The 19,078-nt window shown below is 42.4% G+C and overlaps 1 protein-coding gene across 1 annotated transcript in view; it reads left to right on the forward strand.

Moving 5' to 3' along the window:
- Window positions 1–11,693: 11,693 nt before the first annotated feature.
- The window catches only part of fam204a (family with sequence similarity 204 member A), a 96,920-nt gene continuing 89,535 nt past the window's right edge, over window positions 11,694–19,078 (forward strand). Inside the window, exon 1 of the mRNA XM_078223243.1 lies at window positions 11,694–11,831. The gene's annotated coding sequence lies outside the window, so the exon portion shown is untranslated. The remainder of the gene's footprint in view (window positions 11,832–19,078) is intronic.

The raw sequence follows: 19,078 nt of genomic DNA on the forward strand, positions 1-19,078 counted from the left end.
AACAGACCATTGTCCGCAGCAAACTACCCAGCCTTCAGGAGAACAGTGACCATGACACCACACAACCCTGCCACAGCAACCTCTGCAAGACATGCCGGATCATCGACACAGATGCCATCATCTCACGTGAGAACACCATCCACCAGGTACACGGTACATACTCTTGCAATTCGGCCAACGTTGTCTACCTGATACGCTGCAAGAAAGGATGTCCCGAGGCATGGTACATTGGGGAAACTATGCAGATGCTGCGACAACGGATGAATGAACACCGCTCGACAATCACCAGGCAAGACTGTTCTCTTCCTGTTGGGGAGCACTTCAGCGGTCACGGGCATTCGGCCTCTGATATTCGGGTAAACGTTCTCCAAGGCGGCCTTCGCGACACACGACAGCGCAGAGTCGCTGAGCAGAAACTGATAGCCAAGTTCTGCACACACGAGGACGGCCTCAACCGGGATATTGGGTTCATGTCACACTATTTGTAACTCCCACAGTTGCGTGGACCTGCAGAGTTTCACTGGCTGTCTTGTCTGGAGACAATACACATCTTTTTAGCCTGTCTTGATGCTCTCTCCACTCACATTGTTTTGTTTCTTAAAGACTGGATTAGTTGTAAGTATTCGCATTCCAACCATTATTCATGTAAATTGAGTCTGTGTCTTTATAAGCTCTGTGTGTGAACAGAATTCCCACTCACCTGAAGAAGGAGCTTAGAGCTCCGAAAGCTTGTGTGGCTTTTGCTACCAAATAAACCTGTTGGACTTTAACCTGGTGTTGTTAAACTTCTTACTGTGTTTACCCCAGTCCAACGCCGGCATCTCCACATCAGCATTTATTGCCCAACCCTAGTTGCCCTTATTCAGGGGGCAGTTGAGAGTCAACCACATTGCTGTGGCTCTGGAGTCACATGTAGGCCAAACCAGCTAAGGACAGCAGATTTCCTTCCCTCAAGGACATTAGTGAACCAGATGGGTTTTTCTGACAATCGACAATGGTTTCATGGTCAACAGTAGATTCTTAATTCCAGATATTTTTAATTTAATCCAAATCCCACCACCTGTCGTGGCAGGATTCGAACCCGGATCTCCAGAACATTAGCTGGATTTCTGGATTAATAGCCTAGCGATAATATCACGAGGTCATCATCTCCCCTTAGGAAGTATATATTCATGCATAATATATACATAAGCTGTCAGAGTACCACATCACTCATTAATGCACTAACATGTGTCGAACTAAAGATGTATCAGTCCACAGCACATGGTGTGATCTGAAAATGCATTTGATGAAGTTACAGCTTTTGAGTCTAAAAATGAGATTATTTTACACTTCTGGAAACCATGAGACACAATAAATGGGGAATACTTGTTTTTTCTTATTTGTGAAAGATGCCATGCCAGTGTCTTGCAATTACCTGTTGTAGACCAAGTGGTCACATGAGAACATGATGATGCAGCTACAAAAGAGGTCACATGGCGGGAGGACGGGTTGAGCTCAGCAATAAACTACCCTCATTGGAAGTCTTTGACGAAGGTGATTTAAGGAACCCAGAACATTCTACATCCGTGTTTCACATTGGTGCAGAAAAAGTAGCAACATATTGATTGACAGCCATTTTGAGTGCGTGTTTTGAGGTGATGAAGATTCAAAGCTGACACATATAAGAGATGTTTGGTGAATGTGATTAACAAGTGTTCAATATGCAGTCCAGAGCTTAGTGAATTATTAAAATGAGCGAACACTGCTGCTGTCTTGATTAATTTCTGCAGGATAGCAGTACCTAATTATTTTAGATCATTTTATGATCAGTGAAGAGAAACGATTGAAAGGAAAATCTAATTCTTGTTATCGCCCACCAAGCTAGCAGAAATCTTAGCCACATGCAAAAGTGTTATAATTCATAGAATCCCGACAGTGCAGAAGGAAGCCATTCAGCCCATTGAGCCTGCACCTACAACAATCCCACCCAGGCGCTACTCCCATAATCCCACTTATTTATCCTGTTAATCCCCCTGACACTAAGGGGCAATTTAGCATGACCAATCCACCTAATCTGAACATCTTTGGACTGTGGGAGGAAACTAGAGCAATCAGAGGAAAGCCACACAGACATGGGGAGAACATGCAAACTCCACATAGTCACCCAAGGCTGAAATTGAACCCGGGTCCCTGGCGCTGTGAGGCAGCAGCGCTAATCACTGTGCCATTTTGCCACATCACAGCGTATATCATTGGAACACTAATTGAACAGAAAAAGCATAGAAGCATTTGAAGCCATGTTGTATAATTAAATGCGTTGCTCTTACTTTCCCCTGGAGTTGAAGAACTCAGACGGTACTAGGATATTCCCGCAACCATACTCATACTTTTGAAGGTTTAAAGAAACGTGAGCTGAATTTTCCTGTGTTCACTTAGCAAAAGGTAATTACAAGTTCAATATGCAGAGTTTACCGTTTTTGAAATAACTGAAGAAAAATGCATCCCCATGTGTGGGTCTTGCAAGTCTGACTTTGAAAACTGCTCTTACGATCTGCTGTCAGAGGATAACTCAACTATCGGAATAAACAAACAATTACCACAAAATGCAATAATAACCAATGAACACTAATAATAGTTTCAGAAAGGGTTTGGATACACACACGCATGTATCCAGGTGTGCGTATCAGGTCAAGTCTTCACCTGACTTCACCTGACGAAGAAGCAGCGCTCTGAAAGCTTGTGATTTCAAATAAACCTGTTGGACTACAACTGAGTGTCTTACAGTGACATAGTAATAGATTTTTGGATCGTAAAGGAGTCAAGTGACACGGGGGACAGTGTGGATGGTGTAACTTAATCACACCAACTATGATCTTATTGAATGGTCTGCTCCTGCTTCTATTTCTTATGTTCTTAAGCAAGGAGGACATCCCAGAGTTTAAGGCCTAGCTCACAATGGTCACCAAGCGCATGGGAAAGGAAATGAAGGATGCACATGCTCCATTTGGAAGAAGCGAAGAGATTTCTGGGGCTCTGACAAAGATTTGTGTTTCCTTGCTAGCCACTGGAGAGGTCCCGGAGGACTGGCGAGTAGCTAATGTTGTTCCTCTGTTCAAGAAAGGAATAAGGGATAATCCAGGAAATTATAAAACGGTGAATCTCACATTGGTGGTTGGGAAGCTATTGGGGAGGATGTCATGTTCGGCACAACATAGTGGGCCAAAGATCCCGTTTCTGTGCTGTACTGTTTTATGTTCTATGAATGCAGAGTTCTCAAAGGCTTGTAGGGCTGGAGGCTACAGAGAAATTGGGGCTGTCTCTCATATGGGGACTTAGTGAGAATTAGGATACAAGCAGCAGAGTTTTGGATGAGTTCAAGTTGACAGAGTTTTAAAATTTATTCATTAGTCACAAGTAAGGCTTACACTAACACTGCAATTAAGTTACTGTGAAATTCCCCTAGTCGCCACACTCCGGTGCCTGTTCGGGTCAATGCACCTAAGAGACTAGCCAGGAGAGCACTGGAATAGTCAAGTCTGAGAGTAACAAATACAAAATTGAAGGTTTCAGCAGCAGATGGGCTGATGCAGAGATGGAAATAAGTAAAGGAGGTGGAAGTCGGCAGTTTTGTTGATGTAAAGGATGTGGGTCTGAAAGTTCAGCTCAAGATCACAGAGGACTTAGGACTAATCAGGAAAAAGAACGGCAAAACTTGAAAGCTGTTGATTTTATGACAACGGAGTATCTACCTCAAGAGCAACCTAAATTTCTACTTGTTAGTGCATTACAGTTTAAGAGGTGAGTGCAAAGCTAAAAGATTAAGATTCTCCCGCTCTTTTTAAAACATTTGAACAATCTCTAGTCACCAACAATGATGACTGAACTGGTTGCCATAGAATAGACTTTTGGCTGAAGACAAAATAGAAGCAAGACAACTTCTGGTTGCTGTGTTTAGGGATATAATCGTCAGCATTGCTTTTTTTCTATCCACGCTGTCTGCAGAAATAGTAAATACATATTAAAAGGATGTGTTTATGACTTAGCTGCAAATATCAAGTAATGGGAATCTTCACAAATATATTCCATGCCACTACACAGTCACAGGAGGAGTCATTACTCCTCAGTATTTTGCAGCAAATAATTAATTATATGCTGCAATAAACAAGGAACAATGCTGTCTTTCTATTTTAATACTGAATAGTTAGGTGGAATAATAAATAATCCACTTCCAGAATTATGTACAGATTCTGACTTGTCATGCACACTAAAGCTGTTCTATCTTATAATTGATCCATAATGGATATAATGACATGATACTAATTAGCACATAAAATACTGCAGTAAGACAGACTAGCTATTGAACTGGAATATTACCAACATTCTCCAGCAGTTTTAGCCTTGGTATCTTTGAGCTTAATTTCTACAGTATTTATTTTTCTCTAAAACATTTGGCAATATATTCAACGATGGTTCTGCAGACCATACAAATAATTAGCAAGCAAATGTGAAATGTTCATAAAACAATGTAAAAAGAAATTCTGTCATAAAAGCACAAGTTGCAGTAATGAGCATTAATCTATTTTTACTATTCTTCTTCTTTGTCTTCTCCTATAGGAAGGATGAGTCTGACTCATACGAATATACAAATTAGGAGCAGGAGTAGGCCATGTGGCCCCTCAAGCCTGCTCCACTGTTCAATAAGATCATAGCTCATCTGTATGTAACCTCAATGCAATGTTCCTTTCACCTTCCCCTTTGTGGTGAACCATTGTTGGTTACCACCAGGAGTGCTGAGCCATGGTTTGGCCAGCACTATGAGTCTGTAGATATGTTACTGTTGGGGTTAGGGTTGGGCTGTTCTACCTGTTAATATAGTCCTATGGTACACTCCAGTTGGCTCCGCCTTCCGGGAGAGGTATAAAGGTCACTGCTCTGCCTGGTGACCCTTTAGTCTGGGATTGTATATTGTATATAGTAGCTCCGTTATTGTTGGTAATAAAAGCCTTTATTTCCCGGGTACATCCAGCCTCCCGTGTGATTTATTGCGCATCACCCTTGTTAATCAAGATTCTACCTAGATCTCCCTTTAAAATAGTCAAACATTCTGTGTCCACTGCCTTTTGAGGAAGAGAGTTCCAAAGACTCAAGACACTGGGAGAAAAAAAATTCGCCTAAGCTCTCTCTTAAATGAGTGGCCCCTAGTTTTAGCTTCTCTGACGAGAGGAAACATCCTCTCTACATCCACCCTGTCAATATCCCTCAGGATCCTAAAGGTTTCAATCATGTTGCCTTAATTTTCTAAGCTCGAGACTGCTGTATTCTGGTCGAGGAGTACGAGGTGTTCTTTTCAGCTGAAATGTTAAACCGTGATCTTGTCTACCTTTCTCCAGTCGTCCTGTTGGAGGTTAAGCACAGCTTCCGTGGCACTGAAGAAGAAGAATATCTCTCCTCCAATGCCCCCCAACCAGCGCCACTATATACACATTAACTGGCCATTTGTGTTATTATTTATAGGGACTCACCCTGTGTGAAATGATTCCTGTACGTGTATACAAATATCTGAAACAGTTGGAAAGGTTTCAGAGCATAAGGCAACAAAGTGAACACCTTTTCCTTACAGCAGATCAATCTATGTACAGTCTGGGCATTTCACAGCATTGAGGTTTACTCCCAAGCACTGGCACAGATACTAGCACCCAAGGTGAGCTTTAGGTTGGGGCACAGGAGAGAGGACTGTCTCATGCCAATAAGAAGAAATGTGTGTGCCCATGTTAGTTGTTAACAAAATGTGGAAAGGATTGATATCCTACTAAACCTTTATTCAGACGTGAATTAATGCAGGAGCAAAACACTTTTGCACATCCTTTTATTCTGCCATTTGTAGCCTGCAACAAGTTGTAGAGCTCAGTCATACCAGCTGAGCAGAGATGCTGAACACAGGTGAGCTAAGCTTTCCCCAGGCTTCTTAAAAAATTGTTTTCTGGAATGTGGACTTCGCATGCAAAAGCCAGCATTTATTGCCATTCCCTAATTTCCATTGAGAAGGTGGCAAAGAACCACTTTTTAAAAAAATGTTCACTCCATTCTTAAAGTTACAAAGCCAATGCTCAAAGTGGACCAGGCAAACCAAAAATTCATTCCTTGATTGTTCCGAAAACCAAATTCCAACTGAATCCAATTCATGGTCTCCACAGGAGTGACAAACACAATCCAAGCTGACAAGACATTGCACCCCATTTTGGGCTTGATCCGACACTTGGACAGCCACCTTTTTGACACAACCGGGAGGCTTGCTGTATGTACCATTTCAGAGGACTGTGGGTCTGCAATCACATATAGGTCAGGCCAGCTGAAGACAACTGAAGACAGCAGATTTTCTTCCCCAAAAGGTTTTGCTGTTAGCCTGGAGTCCTGTTGTTGTTAGCCTGGTGTCGACAGACTGCATGTTAACAGCAGACTGTCCTGGGTGTTCAGGAATGTGACATCAAAACTTTCCAAAGTCCAGAGAAGCTTGGATCACGTGGTAACAAAAACAGAAAATGTTGGAAAATCTCAGCAGGTCTGACAGCATCTGTGGAGAGAGAATAGGGCCAATGTTTCAAGTCTGCATTACCCTTCGTCAGCTTAGATCATGTGGTGCTACCCATTGTTAAGTCAATTTCAGCTGAACAAACAGTTTGTGTGTGTGAAAATCCACAATTCACCCTAGGAGATAGATAGTGGCAATTAGAGCCTCCACAGGTATAACATATTTTGATGGCTCTGTTATAAATTCAGACTTGGGAGACAGTCCGTCTGTTGCTCCCTTGTTCTGTTGATTGTAATGGGTCCACACAATGATAGGTGTGAGATTCCACAAGAATGAGTGTTCAGCCTTGTCTTGTAATTAGTGTTGGAAGTTTCCAGAACTGTTGCCAACTTGCAAATCATGTGACCTGTAGCAGCCATGTTTTTTTGTCCAGCAAAGTGCATTTTAAATAAGCAGAAAGTAAGGCTTTTTAAAACAGTTTCTGATCTCTTTCACGTCTTGTGGACTTGACAAAATAGTTCTGGGAAGATTACTTCACAACCTGTACAATTCTTTCTGCAGCACTATTTGATGCTGGATGATATGGTGGTCTTTAGAGTGTTTCATTCCATTCATACTCAGAATATATTTCAAACCCTTAATGTAAACCATGGACCATCCTCTGACACCGAAAAACCCTGACATCCCAAAAATTACAAACCAACTTCCGAAAACCTCAGTGTTTTTGGCATTTGTGATATTCGTCTTGCTATAGCTACCAATCACAGCTCGGTACTCTTTCCCTTCCACCTCAAATAAATCAACATGTACTTGATTTTCTTGTCTTTGACCATGGACTTCTTAGAAATTCATGGAAACCTTAGTTGAATCATTTCTTATTCTGAGACACACTGTACAACTTTTCATCAACTCTTCACTATCTCCATCTATTTTTTATTTATATCTTCTGTGCTTATGGCACAGGTCTAGTCTTCCAAAATGTCCACTGCACATTGTCCTTTCTATTGTGTTGTGATGCCTAGTTTCCATTTGGTCCTCTTTGCTCAAAAAATCATTTTGTGCTCTCTTAACACTTCTTCAATGTCAGACTTACTCTTACAGATCCCTACTGTGAATAATCCAGCCCAGTTTAACGATATTGTCTTTAGCCAATTCCTTCCCAACAAGGAGATTTTGTTCCCACTTGCTACTACCAATGACAAGTATCAGGATGTATCATCATATTCCACTCTAACGCTAACTTTACCTAACATTGGAATAATGAGTCAGATTCACACCAGCTTTCATAGAAATCATAGAAACCCTACAGTACAGAAAGAGGCCATTCGGCCCATCGAGTCTACACCGACCACAATCCCACCCAGGCCCTACCCCCATATCCCTACATATTTACCCACTAATCCCTCTAACTTACGCATCTCAGGACACTAAGGGCAATTTTTAGCATAGCCAATCAACCTAACCTGCACATCTTTGGACTGTGGGAGGAAACCGGAGCACCCAGAGGAAACCCACGCAGACACGAGGAGAATGTGCAAACTCCACACAGACAGTGACCCAAGCCGGGAATCGAACCCAGGTCCCTGGAGCTGTGAAGCAGCAGTCCCCTTGTGTAAGGGAATGTGATTTAGGAATTTCTTTTACAATCATAGAATCCCTACAGTACAGAAGGAGGCAATTCAGCCCATCAAGTCTGTACCGACCACAATCCCACCCAGGCCCTATTCACATAACCCCACACATTTACCCAGCAATTTAGCATGGCTAATCAACCTAACCCACACATCTTTGGACTGTGGGAGGAAACCTGAGCAGCCGGAGGAAACCTATGCAGATACGGGGAGAAAGTGCAAACTCCACACAGACAGTGACCCGAGGGCAGAATTGAACCTGGGTCCCTGGCGCACTGAGGCAGCAGTGCTAACCACTGTGCCACCGTGCCATCCTTCTGAGATAACAGACATGGCTGCAGCTGTATCAGTTATGAAAGTTGCGAAACTCCGACTTTCATTTTGACTGCGGATGTAAGAATTTATCTTCCGCCCCATTACTCTCATCTTAGATCATAGAATCCCTACAGTGCAGAAGGAGGCCATTTGGCCCATCGAGTCTGCACCGACCACAATCTCACCCAGGCACTACTCCCGGAACCCCACATATTTACCCTGTTAATTCTCCTGACACTAGGGGCAATTTATCATGCCCAATCAACCTAACCCGCACATCTTTAGACTGTGGGAGGAAACCGGAGCACCCGGAGGAAACCCACGCAGACACGGGGAGAATGTGCAAACTCCACACAGACAGTGACCCGAGGCCAGAAAGCAGCAGTGCTAGCCACTGTGCCACCGTGCCGCATCTTCCATGTGTTTTTTTTTTGCTCCAAGTGCAACTCTTCATTGCCCTGCTCAATAACATCAAATTCTGTTCCATTTCTACCACATGCGCATACAAGCATTTCCAGACTTTCTTGAATTACATTTAGTTCTACCATGACCTTGATCTAGTGCATGGGTTCCACCTGGAGCATTACTGTTTCCTCTACCTCTGCATGACTGACTTTTCCACTGGCGCTTTGACTGGAAATAGGGGCAAAAGAACAAAGAACAAAGAAAATTACAGCACAGGAACAGGCCCTTCGGCCCTCCAAGCCTGCACCGACCACTCTGTCTGACTTAACTAAAAACCCCTACGCTTCCGGGGACCATATCCCTCTATTCCCATCTCATTCATGTACTTGTCAAGATGCCTCTTAAAAGTCACTACCATATCCGCTTCCACTACCTCCCCCGGCAATGAGTTCCAGGCACCCACCACTCTCTGTGTAAAAAATCTGCCTCGTACATCTCTTTTAAAACTTGCCCCTTGCACCTTAAACCTATGCCCCCTAGTAATTGACTCTTCCACTCTGGGAAAAAGCTTCTGACTATCCACTCTGTCCATGCCCCTCATAATCTTGTAGACTTCTATCAGGTCTCCCCTCAACCTCCGTCGCTCCAGTGAGAACAAACTAAGTTTCTCCAACCTCTCCTCATAGTTAATGCCCTCCATACCAGACAACATCCTGGTAAATCTTTTCTGTACCCTCTCCAAAGCCCAGGCAGTTAAATGGTTTGAGGCTATCGTGACAATAATGCCATCTAACTTTCTAATTCTCGCTCTGAACTTGACTGCCATGGCCTGCATCTAGATGAAATCTAATGGACCTCCCTTGTGGCTCAGGAAAAGCACTCACTTGCAATTTGTAGATACCCCTTTCTGCTATTTAAATGGCTGTTGCCTCATAGCAGGTTTCCTTCCACATCAACCTTTGCTCAAAAGCTTGCCCTGCCTTTTATTGCGCTTTAGGTCTGCAATGAACATGTCTCTAAGGTTAAATTCTATGTTTGCGTCATAAGTTTCTTTGAGAATGTCATCTGCAACAGCCTCACTTGCCAACTGTTTCCTTTCACATAATACAACTCAGTGCAATCTCATTATTAGTCAGACAATATTGATTCCAGAATCTATTAATTTCAGAATAGTCAATATTACTGGAGTCTCGTGGGCAATACTGATTAGTCACCACCTCAAAAGTAACTAGCCCCATCATGGTGAGGGCACTGAAAAAGTGATACAGACTCAAAGGGCGGGTTTTCCGGTCTTACTCCCCCAAAATCGGAAAATCCCGCCCGAGGTCAATGGACCTTTCCATGGTCCGCCCCTCGCCTGCTCTGATTCCCGTGGCGGGCAGGATGGTAAAATTCCAGCCAAAATGTTTAATCTGCTTTTCTCTCCACAGATGCTGCCAGACCTGCTGAGATTTTCCAGTATTTTCTGTTTTTATTTCAGGTTTCCAGCATCTGCAATATTTTGCTTTTATTGTGCTGAGGAAAACATTTACCGTGTCCTCAGTTCTTATTTTATTCACTTCCAGCCAAATGTGTAACCTTCATTCAGAATTACATCGGTTCTTTGTTTGGGCTGAATGCCCCCCATTGTACCCAAGTATGCCTTCATTTTTAATCAATTACACTGTGCTGACTTACTGGCTGGATCTTTCTGGTTTCACAGAGGAAAGGGGTGCGTTTAGTGGGGAACTCCATTGACAGGATTAGAAAATCCCGCCACTGGACAAAGGCGCCAACGACCAATGGTGGGCAGCCTCCATGAAACACATAATGGATTATGCAGAATATCCTGTCCACTGTGTTTACCTGAATTTAACACACACATGGAGCAACCTTTCAAGATGGTGAAACCTTCTCAAAATCAACTTTAGAAGTTCTGAAAGGTGGGTCACAATGTTCTTCATGCTTAATTTCTCAAATGAAATGTACAAAATATACCATCCAATTCCTTTTGTCTTCTTTGTATTGTACTAATAGTAACACATTCTCAACTTCAGGCAGCCATTATTAAACAACTTTAATTACACCTCCACAACAAAGAGGGAAGTGTAACAGAATGCTCAGTAAATACCAGATGTTAGAACCTCTATTAAAGGAGCGGCACAGTGATTAGCACTGCTGCCTCACAGCTCCAGGGGCCTGGGTTTGATTCCCGGCTTCGGTGCCTGTGTGCAGTTTGCACATTCTCCCCTGTCTGCGTGGGTTGCCTCCCGCACTCCAAAGACATGCAGGGGTTGGATACATTGCCCCTTCATGTCCTGGGATGCTTAGAGGGATTAGCGGGGTAAATATGTGGGGTTACGGGGATAGGGTCTGAGTGGGATTGTTGTCGGTGCAGACTCAATGGGCCGAGTGGCCTCCTTTCCACAGTTGGGATTCAATGAGAGATCTCAAATGGGTGTTGCAGCGAAGATTTGGCAATCATTTGTGTATCTAACGTTGACAAGTGTCTATACTGCCCCACCCTTGAAATCAATGGAATCACTCTGTCAGGGAGTCACACTGAGACTCCCAGTACAGCACTCACTCTCTATCAGGGAGGCCTCTCTCCACCCCTTCACAATCTCTCTCCCACCCTCCATGCAGCCTGCCCATTCTGGCTCTACCCATCACCAGGCACACAACCGCTTATGGAATCTCACACCCAGCTCAGCTCCGCCCCCCAGCTCAGCCTCGCCCCGCCCCCAGCTCAGCTCCGCCCCCAGCTCAGCTCCGCCCCGCCCCCGTCACTCTCTCCCGCTCCGCTCCGACGCAGAATCCCGCCCCCCGCTCCAGCGGAAGTGTGTGTCCCGCTCTCCGGTCCGCCGGTAGCTCTGGCTCCGCCGCTTGGTTCCGGGGGGTTTGTTGACGGGTCCGCGGTGGCCGAACGCCATCTTGGAGGCGGTAGAGCCCCCGGGGAGGCAGCGCGGGGGGCGGTCTCGGCTGGCGAGGTAAAAACCAAACACATCTTATTGCTTTCAATTCAGTATGGCCAGTACAGCGGTGGACTGCTAACCTACCTGGTGCAAGCACTGGAGCTTGACAAGGAAAATAAGCAAAACAGAGTGCAGAACAAGTTCTTCTCAGTGCCTGTCCTGCATTGGTCACTCATGTTCTCTGTCACATCCCTCTCCCACTGGCCCATGTCTTGGGTTGTCATTCATCTTGTTCTTTTTTTCCCCCCATTGAGCATTGTTTCATATTCTGACTTTTGCATTCTTCCATTGATTGTTCTCTCATGCTCTGACCCTTCAGCCTTGAATTGGGCATTCTCGTCCAACTTGTCACTTTTCTAAAGCATCAGAAGATGTCTTGTGTATGTATCCTTCATGGACCACTATTTCCTGTTTCTTCATTCGTCACTGTCTTGTTACTTGTCTTGTCCTTGACCTACTGCTGCAGCCCTCACATTCATCCATTGACTGCTGTCTTCTGTGTCCTTTCACCAATTATTGATTTACCTGACAAAGGAGCAGCGCTCTGAAAGCTAGTGGCTTTTGCTACCAAATAAACCTGTTGGACTTTAACCTGGTGTTGTGAGATTTCTTACTGTGTTTACCCCAGTCCAACGCTGGCACCTCCACATCATGTCCTTTCATTCTTCCAGGAATGTGCCTCCTGCTCATCCCCTTCATTGACTACTACTCCCCTTTATTTCCTCATTGGTTACTGTTGTGCTACCTCCTTACTTTCCTCTGTGGCTGCTGTCTCATCATGCCCTCTCCCAGCCCTTCATTCTCCCATTGAATGAAAACGTGTACATTTTTCTTCCTCACTTATCCACTATTCAAAGATTTGTGTCAAGTGCCATATATTCCTATACGTAGCATTTTGTTCACGTCAGGCACTACAAGAATTTGATGACCCCACTTTATCCCAGCTATATTAACCATGTCTAAATCTAATGATTACTATCAGAGAGCAGGCAATTTCTATATGCAGAGCGCAATATTTTTATACTGTGCAATATTTTACTTCCAAATTATCGTGAATGTATACATAGTGCAAGTGTCTAAGCAAGAAAATAACTGAACAGAATGAAAATGAACAATGGTGCACCAAACCAATGTCAGTTAAATAAATGTATTTAACATACAAGTAAACAGGTTGCAAATTTTTTGATTTGATTTATTATTGTCGCATATATTAACAGACAGCGAAAAGTATTGTTTCTTGCGCGCTATACAGACAAAGCATACCATTCATAGAAAAGGAAACGATAGAGTGCAGAATGTAGTGTTACAGTCACAGCTAGGGTGTAGAGAAAGATCAACTTAGTACAAGATAGGTCCATTCAAAGACCTATAGGTCTTTGAATGGACCTATCCAAAGATGTGCAGGTTAGGTTGCACATCTTTGGATAGGTCCATTCAAAGATGTGCATTGGATAGGTCCATCCAAAGATGTGCAGGTTAGGTTGATTGGCCAGGTTAAAAATTGCCCCTTAGAATCCTGGGATGCGTAGATTAGTGGGTAAATGTGTGGGGGTAGGGCCTGGGTGGGATTGTGGTCGGTGCAGACCCGATGGGCCGAATGGCCTCCTTCTGCACTGTAGGGTTTCTATGATTTCTATGATTTCTATGATTCAAAAGTCTGACAGCAGCAGGGAAGAAGCTGTTCTTGAGTCGGTTGGTACATTATCTCAGACTTTTGTATCTTTTTCCCGACGGAAGAAGGTGGAAGAGAGAATGTCCGGGGTGCATGGGGTCCTTAATTATACTGGCTGCTTTGCTGAGGCAGCGGGAAGAGTAGACAGTCAATGGATGGGAGGCTGGTTTGCATATTGGATTGGGCTACATTCACGACCTTTTGTAGTTCCTTGCGGTCTTGGGCAGAGCAGGAATCATACCAAGCTGTGATACAACCAGAAAGAATGCTTTCTATGGTGCATTTGTAAAAATTGGTGAGAGTCGTAGCGGACGTGCCAAATTTCCTTAGTCTTCTGAGAAAGTAAAGGTGTTGGTGGGCTTTCTTAACTATAGCGTCAGCATACGGGGACCAGGACAGGTAGTTAGTGATCTGGACACTTAAAAATGTGAAGCTCTCGACCCTTTCTACTTTGTTTCCATTGATGTAGACAGGGGCATGTTCTCCTTTACACTTCCTGAAGTCGATGACAATCTCCTTCATTTTGTTGAAATTGAGGGAGAGATTATTGTTGCCGCACCAGTTCACCAGATTCTCTGTCTCATTCCTGTACTTTGTCTCATCATTGTTTGAGATCCAACCCACTACGGTGGTGTCATCAGCAAACCTGAAAATCGAATTGGAGGGGAATTTGGCCACACAGTCATAGGTGTATAAGGAGTATAGTAGGGGGCTGGGAACACAGTCTTGTGGGGACTGGTGTTGAGGATGATCATGGAGGAGGTGTTGTTGCCTAGCCTCACTGATTGTGGTCTGTGAGTTAGGAAGTTCAGGATCCAGTCGCAGAGGGTGGTGCTGAGGCCCAGGCCATGGAGTTTGGAGATGAGTTTCGTGGGAATAATAGTGTTGAAGGCTGAGCTGTAGTCAACAAATAGGAGTCTGACATAGGTGTCCTTGTTATCTAGGTATTCCAGGGTTGAGTGCAGGGTCAGAGAGATGGCGTCTGCTGGGGACCTGTTGCGGCAGTAGGCAAACTGTAGTGGATCCAGGTAGCCCGGGAGGCTGGAATTGATTCATGCCATGACTAGCGTTTTGAAGCACTTTATGATGATGGATGTCAGAGCCACCAAATCAGAATTTAATATAGAGGTTAATAGAATAGATTAGAAGATGTGAAAATAAATAATAGTAGTTGGTGCACTGGTGGCTGCCATTGTATTTGAAAATGATGTGTAGTTTTTACAATAATGTTGACTTTGTAACTGATACTTTAGGTTAATAAGTGAGTTTTTACTGGGAAGGAACCATTGAGAGATTCAGCTGACATCTTTGACTACAGGAATAAAAGCTCAAACAATCATCATCACCTGAATCCCGAGATAAGATCACTTTCATAATGTCTCCCAGACATTAATAATTCTTTTTTATGGAAGTGTGGTTTTCTTAACATTTAGGAGCTTCACACTATCAAAACTAACTAGAATGATATGGGTATTTATTTGCATATCATTTACAATTTCTGTAAATTTGTAAACACTGGAAGGCAAAACTGTAAACAAACAAATTACAAATTGAAACAGGAAAACAAGCAGGCATAAAAGAATTAATGATTTAGGTACCAACTTTAAAACATGTTTTGAAATAATTTTACAAAGGAGACATAGTGCCATATATTATCACAGCACTTTTAGGAAGCTACCTTGACCACATAGTTTTGGGTGTTGTACAACAATGCGATACATCAGGTCCATGGGAGGAAAGGGACAGAACAGTTGGACAGAGGCACACAGGGATCTATCCAACATTTTTCCATTACAGCATGAGGACACAGATGGTAGAAATGTGTGAATCTATTTGGTTAGCATTAAAGCAAAGAGAAGAAATGTATTTTCAATTGGATGTATGCTTTTATGGTTATACTCAAGTTTAGAGGTATTAACAGAAGAATATCACGCAAAATAGAAAAAAAAATGGGAGGCAAAATGAAAAGCCTGGCAGGTAAGGGGAATAGCGAAGAAATTTATGAACAAAAGGTAAAAGAATAATTAAAGATAGAGTAGATGAAACAGATGAAAAAGGAACCCAAATTGTGATTGGGATGAAGGAATGACAGACATCTGCTGAGATTTGAAATTCCCGCCTGAAGTCAACGGACCTTTGGCTGGTCCATCAAATTTCTATCCCATCCGCAATGATTCCCGCTGTGGGAGGGACCAGAAATTCCCAGGCAATAATTAACTGAGTCCTTTGCCTCAGCTTTCAGGGTGTGATAGCATACTGTAATTATAAGGACGTAAGAAGTGAGGGAGCAATTCAATAGATTAACTATGAGGGAGCAGTACTGAAAAAAATGGATGTAACATAGTGAAAACTGCTTAGAGCCCTAATGGCATGCACCCACGTATTGCTGAAGGAAGTCAGATCAGAAATAGCAAAGGCTGTGACTGCAGCATTTCAAACATCGTTCGATCTGGAAGTTGTGCCAAAATAGTGGAAAGTTAACAATGTATACCTCTGTTCAGTAAGGGGAAATAAATAACTATAATCAGTCTGTTAACAGCTTTGGTGGGTAAGCTGCTGACATAAAATCAGGATTGCCCTAGAAAGATGGACATTAATTAAGAACAGCTAGCATGAATTTGTAAATGACAAGGCATGTCTGACGAGTTGAATAAAACTCATTGAGGTAATAATATAGTTTGCTGATAAATGAAATTCTATGATTGTTGTGTAATATGGCCTTTGATAAGGTGCTGTAGAAGAGGCATGCTTTTAAAATAGAGGCAGGTACTATTAAAGAGAGAATGTCAGCATGGATGATAAATCACTTAAAGGACAAGAAACAGATTAGTGTTTAATGAATGTTTTTGGATTGCAGAGATGTAAATAGTAGTGTATCAAGAGGTTAGTGTTGGAATCATTGTTCTTAATATATATTTTTTAAAAACTTTAATTGGCTACAGGGAACTAAATATCACAATTTGCAGATGATACAGAAGTATGGGTCATTGTGTTTGCAAAGTATTGTTAATTTTAGAAGAACATGAAGAGTTAGTCGAATGGAAAGATGGATAAAAAATTACATTTAATGCAGAGAAATGTGAGATGAAACATTTTGGAAGGCTGAGTAAGATGAGGACATATGTGTGCATATATCAAATGGTACAACCTCAAAAGATGTGGCTCAGGTACACAAATCTTTGAAAGGAAGTTGATAAAGCTATCTAAACCAAAATCTGAAATCCCAAGTTTTATATATATGGATTTAAAAAAGCATTAAATTAAAGTTAAATCTCTACTAAATATTGGCTAGGTTGGAATTAGAACATTGTATCCAGTTTTAGGAAGTATATAAACACCATCAAAAGGATACAGGAAGAATCACTCAGATGATCCCAGACATGAGAGGGTTTTGAGGGGAAGGTAGAGAAATGGGATTATTTACAGATACAGATCAGCCATGACCTCAATGGCAGAACAGGCTTGAGGGGCTGAATGGCCTGTTATTCATGTGTCCCTATTCTCATTGCTCAGTAAGTTATCATTAATTTCATTAATTTCAAATATCACCAAAAGAATAACAGAAGGGCTTCAGAAATGTTTTAAATGTAGAAAGGAAGAAAGCCTATTTATGTGCTTTGCGAGGTTGATCTTTTTTACCGGCCTCGAGAAGTAGAGTCAAGACTCTTTGACACTCCCTTAGAATCCCAACAGCACATATTGTGTCAGGCATTTATCTTACAGATGCTCAATTACTTCTGTATTGGGAGAAGTAAGGTTTCACTGTGGTGGAAATATGTAGCAGTGAAAGTTGTGGTCATCTATCCATCTATGATCTTTCAGTCGTGAGAATTAGCTCAGCAATCAGGGCAATGGGTCTGTAGGAACATTGGTGCAGTGGTCTTCACAGTGCTCTGTGTCTGTTCAAAAAACATTTGCATTTTGGAGAAGGTGTATAAGTGTGTCACCCTGGTTCCTACATTCATCCAATTGAAACTATGAAGATTATGTGGGTGTGTATTACATTTGGTATACGTTGACTTTTAATCTACTTTATTGCGGCAGGTGAATATGAGGGCTTCCTTTTAAAAACTCAAAGATCTAGATTTTTTAAAAAATCTAGGTTTCCTTGTCATTTTCTGCTTGACATACAGTACTGCATGCAGCCCTTGTCGACATGGAGGTGAGTGCAGTGTGTGTATGTTCACAGATATCTTGAGGTCTCAGAATGAGTAACTCTGGAGAGGTTGACTCATGGGTATTTTCAACAGTTAATGACAAATTTCATTTTATCTTGCAGAATGAAATTTGGCATTAATTGTTGAAAGGATCTTTGTGAAGAAGCATTCTTCCTTCCATTGATATGCTTCAAACAGCTTCACGCCAACTTCATGTTGACTGTTTTTGTTTTCTTACCTTTTCATTGAAGAATGGGAAGGGAAACATTAGGTTCGTCACAGCTGGATTTTTCACAATTTGTACAGATTATCAACTCCCTCAGATAAAAGCTGCAAACAGCTACATTTCTCCGAAATTGCTCTCTGAACGCCAAAGGAGATGAAGTGAAATTGCAGAGTATTGATCAGACTTTACAACTTACAGTATTTAGGTTTGACCGCTTTTGTTTCACAAATTACACACTAATGATTCAACCAGTACAAAAAGAATAGTTTTCAAGAGAGAAATGTTTCCCAAGTAAGAGTTACAGCTTCTAAATGGGAGTATGACAGCCTGGTCACAATCATACTGAATAACAGAGCAGGCTCGAAGGGCTGAATGGCCTGCCCCTCCTCCTGTTTCTTATGTTCTCATGATCTTATTTTCTTGGCATGGTATGAAGAATTCCCTGATTGTAAACGCTCACATGCTGCAGTTATGGCACATCCACTGTCATGTGGCACCAGTGATTGACTTTTAGAGTTTCAGATATTTTTCAGACATGTTTAAACCTCTGCCTTGGGAAATGTGCTCCCTCACTTCTGGAGCTGACTGTTGTGGAAGACACTTGTGAATGAAGTAAATCCTATGGGTAAATATTTATTTGATATATTTTTATGATTTTGGCTTAGAAAAATTTCATTGAAAGTTTATTTTCTAATCACTGAACACAATGTCCCACTAGGTGGGGTTACATGTTCAAATTCTGGAGAAATTGCCATGTGAAAACTTGTATGCAAGACTTGGATGACTGTCAACTTTTAGAGGGGATAGGAGAGGGAGAGAGATCAGAACCTCAGCTGAACAGAGGCAAAGGAAAATCAAGATAGACTGAGAGCAGCAGAGAAGAATGTGGATGAAAAGGCAAAGAGGGAATTTGATACAGGTATTTAACATGAAGAGAAAATGGTTTCAGTGGTGAAAGATCAGTCACCAGATGGCCCAGGTTTTGGGTGATCTAGGTGACAAAGGAACCAGAGAGGACATGACCAGAAACATTTTTTGCAGCGTTTTATGCAGCAAGTTTTTTTTCCATCTATTTATAGGATGTGGGTGTTGCTGGCTAGGCCAACATTTATTGTCCATCTCTATTTTCCCTTGAAAAGATGGTGATGAGCTGCCTGTGAACAGCTGCTGTCTGTGGTATAGGTACATCACAGTAAGAGTTTTAACA

The sequence above is a fragment of the Mustelus asterias genome, chromosome 11, assembly GCF_964213995.1.
Source record: "Mustelus asterias chromosome 11, sMusAst1.hap1.1, whole genome shotgun sequence".
NCBI classification, from domain to species: Eukaryota; Metazoa; Chordata; class Chondrichthyes; order Carcharhiniformes; family Triakidae; genus Mustelus; species Mustelus asterias.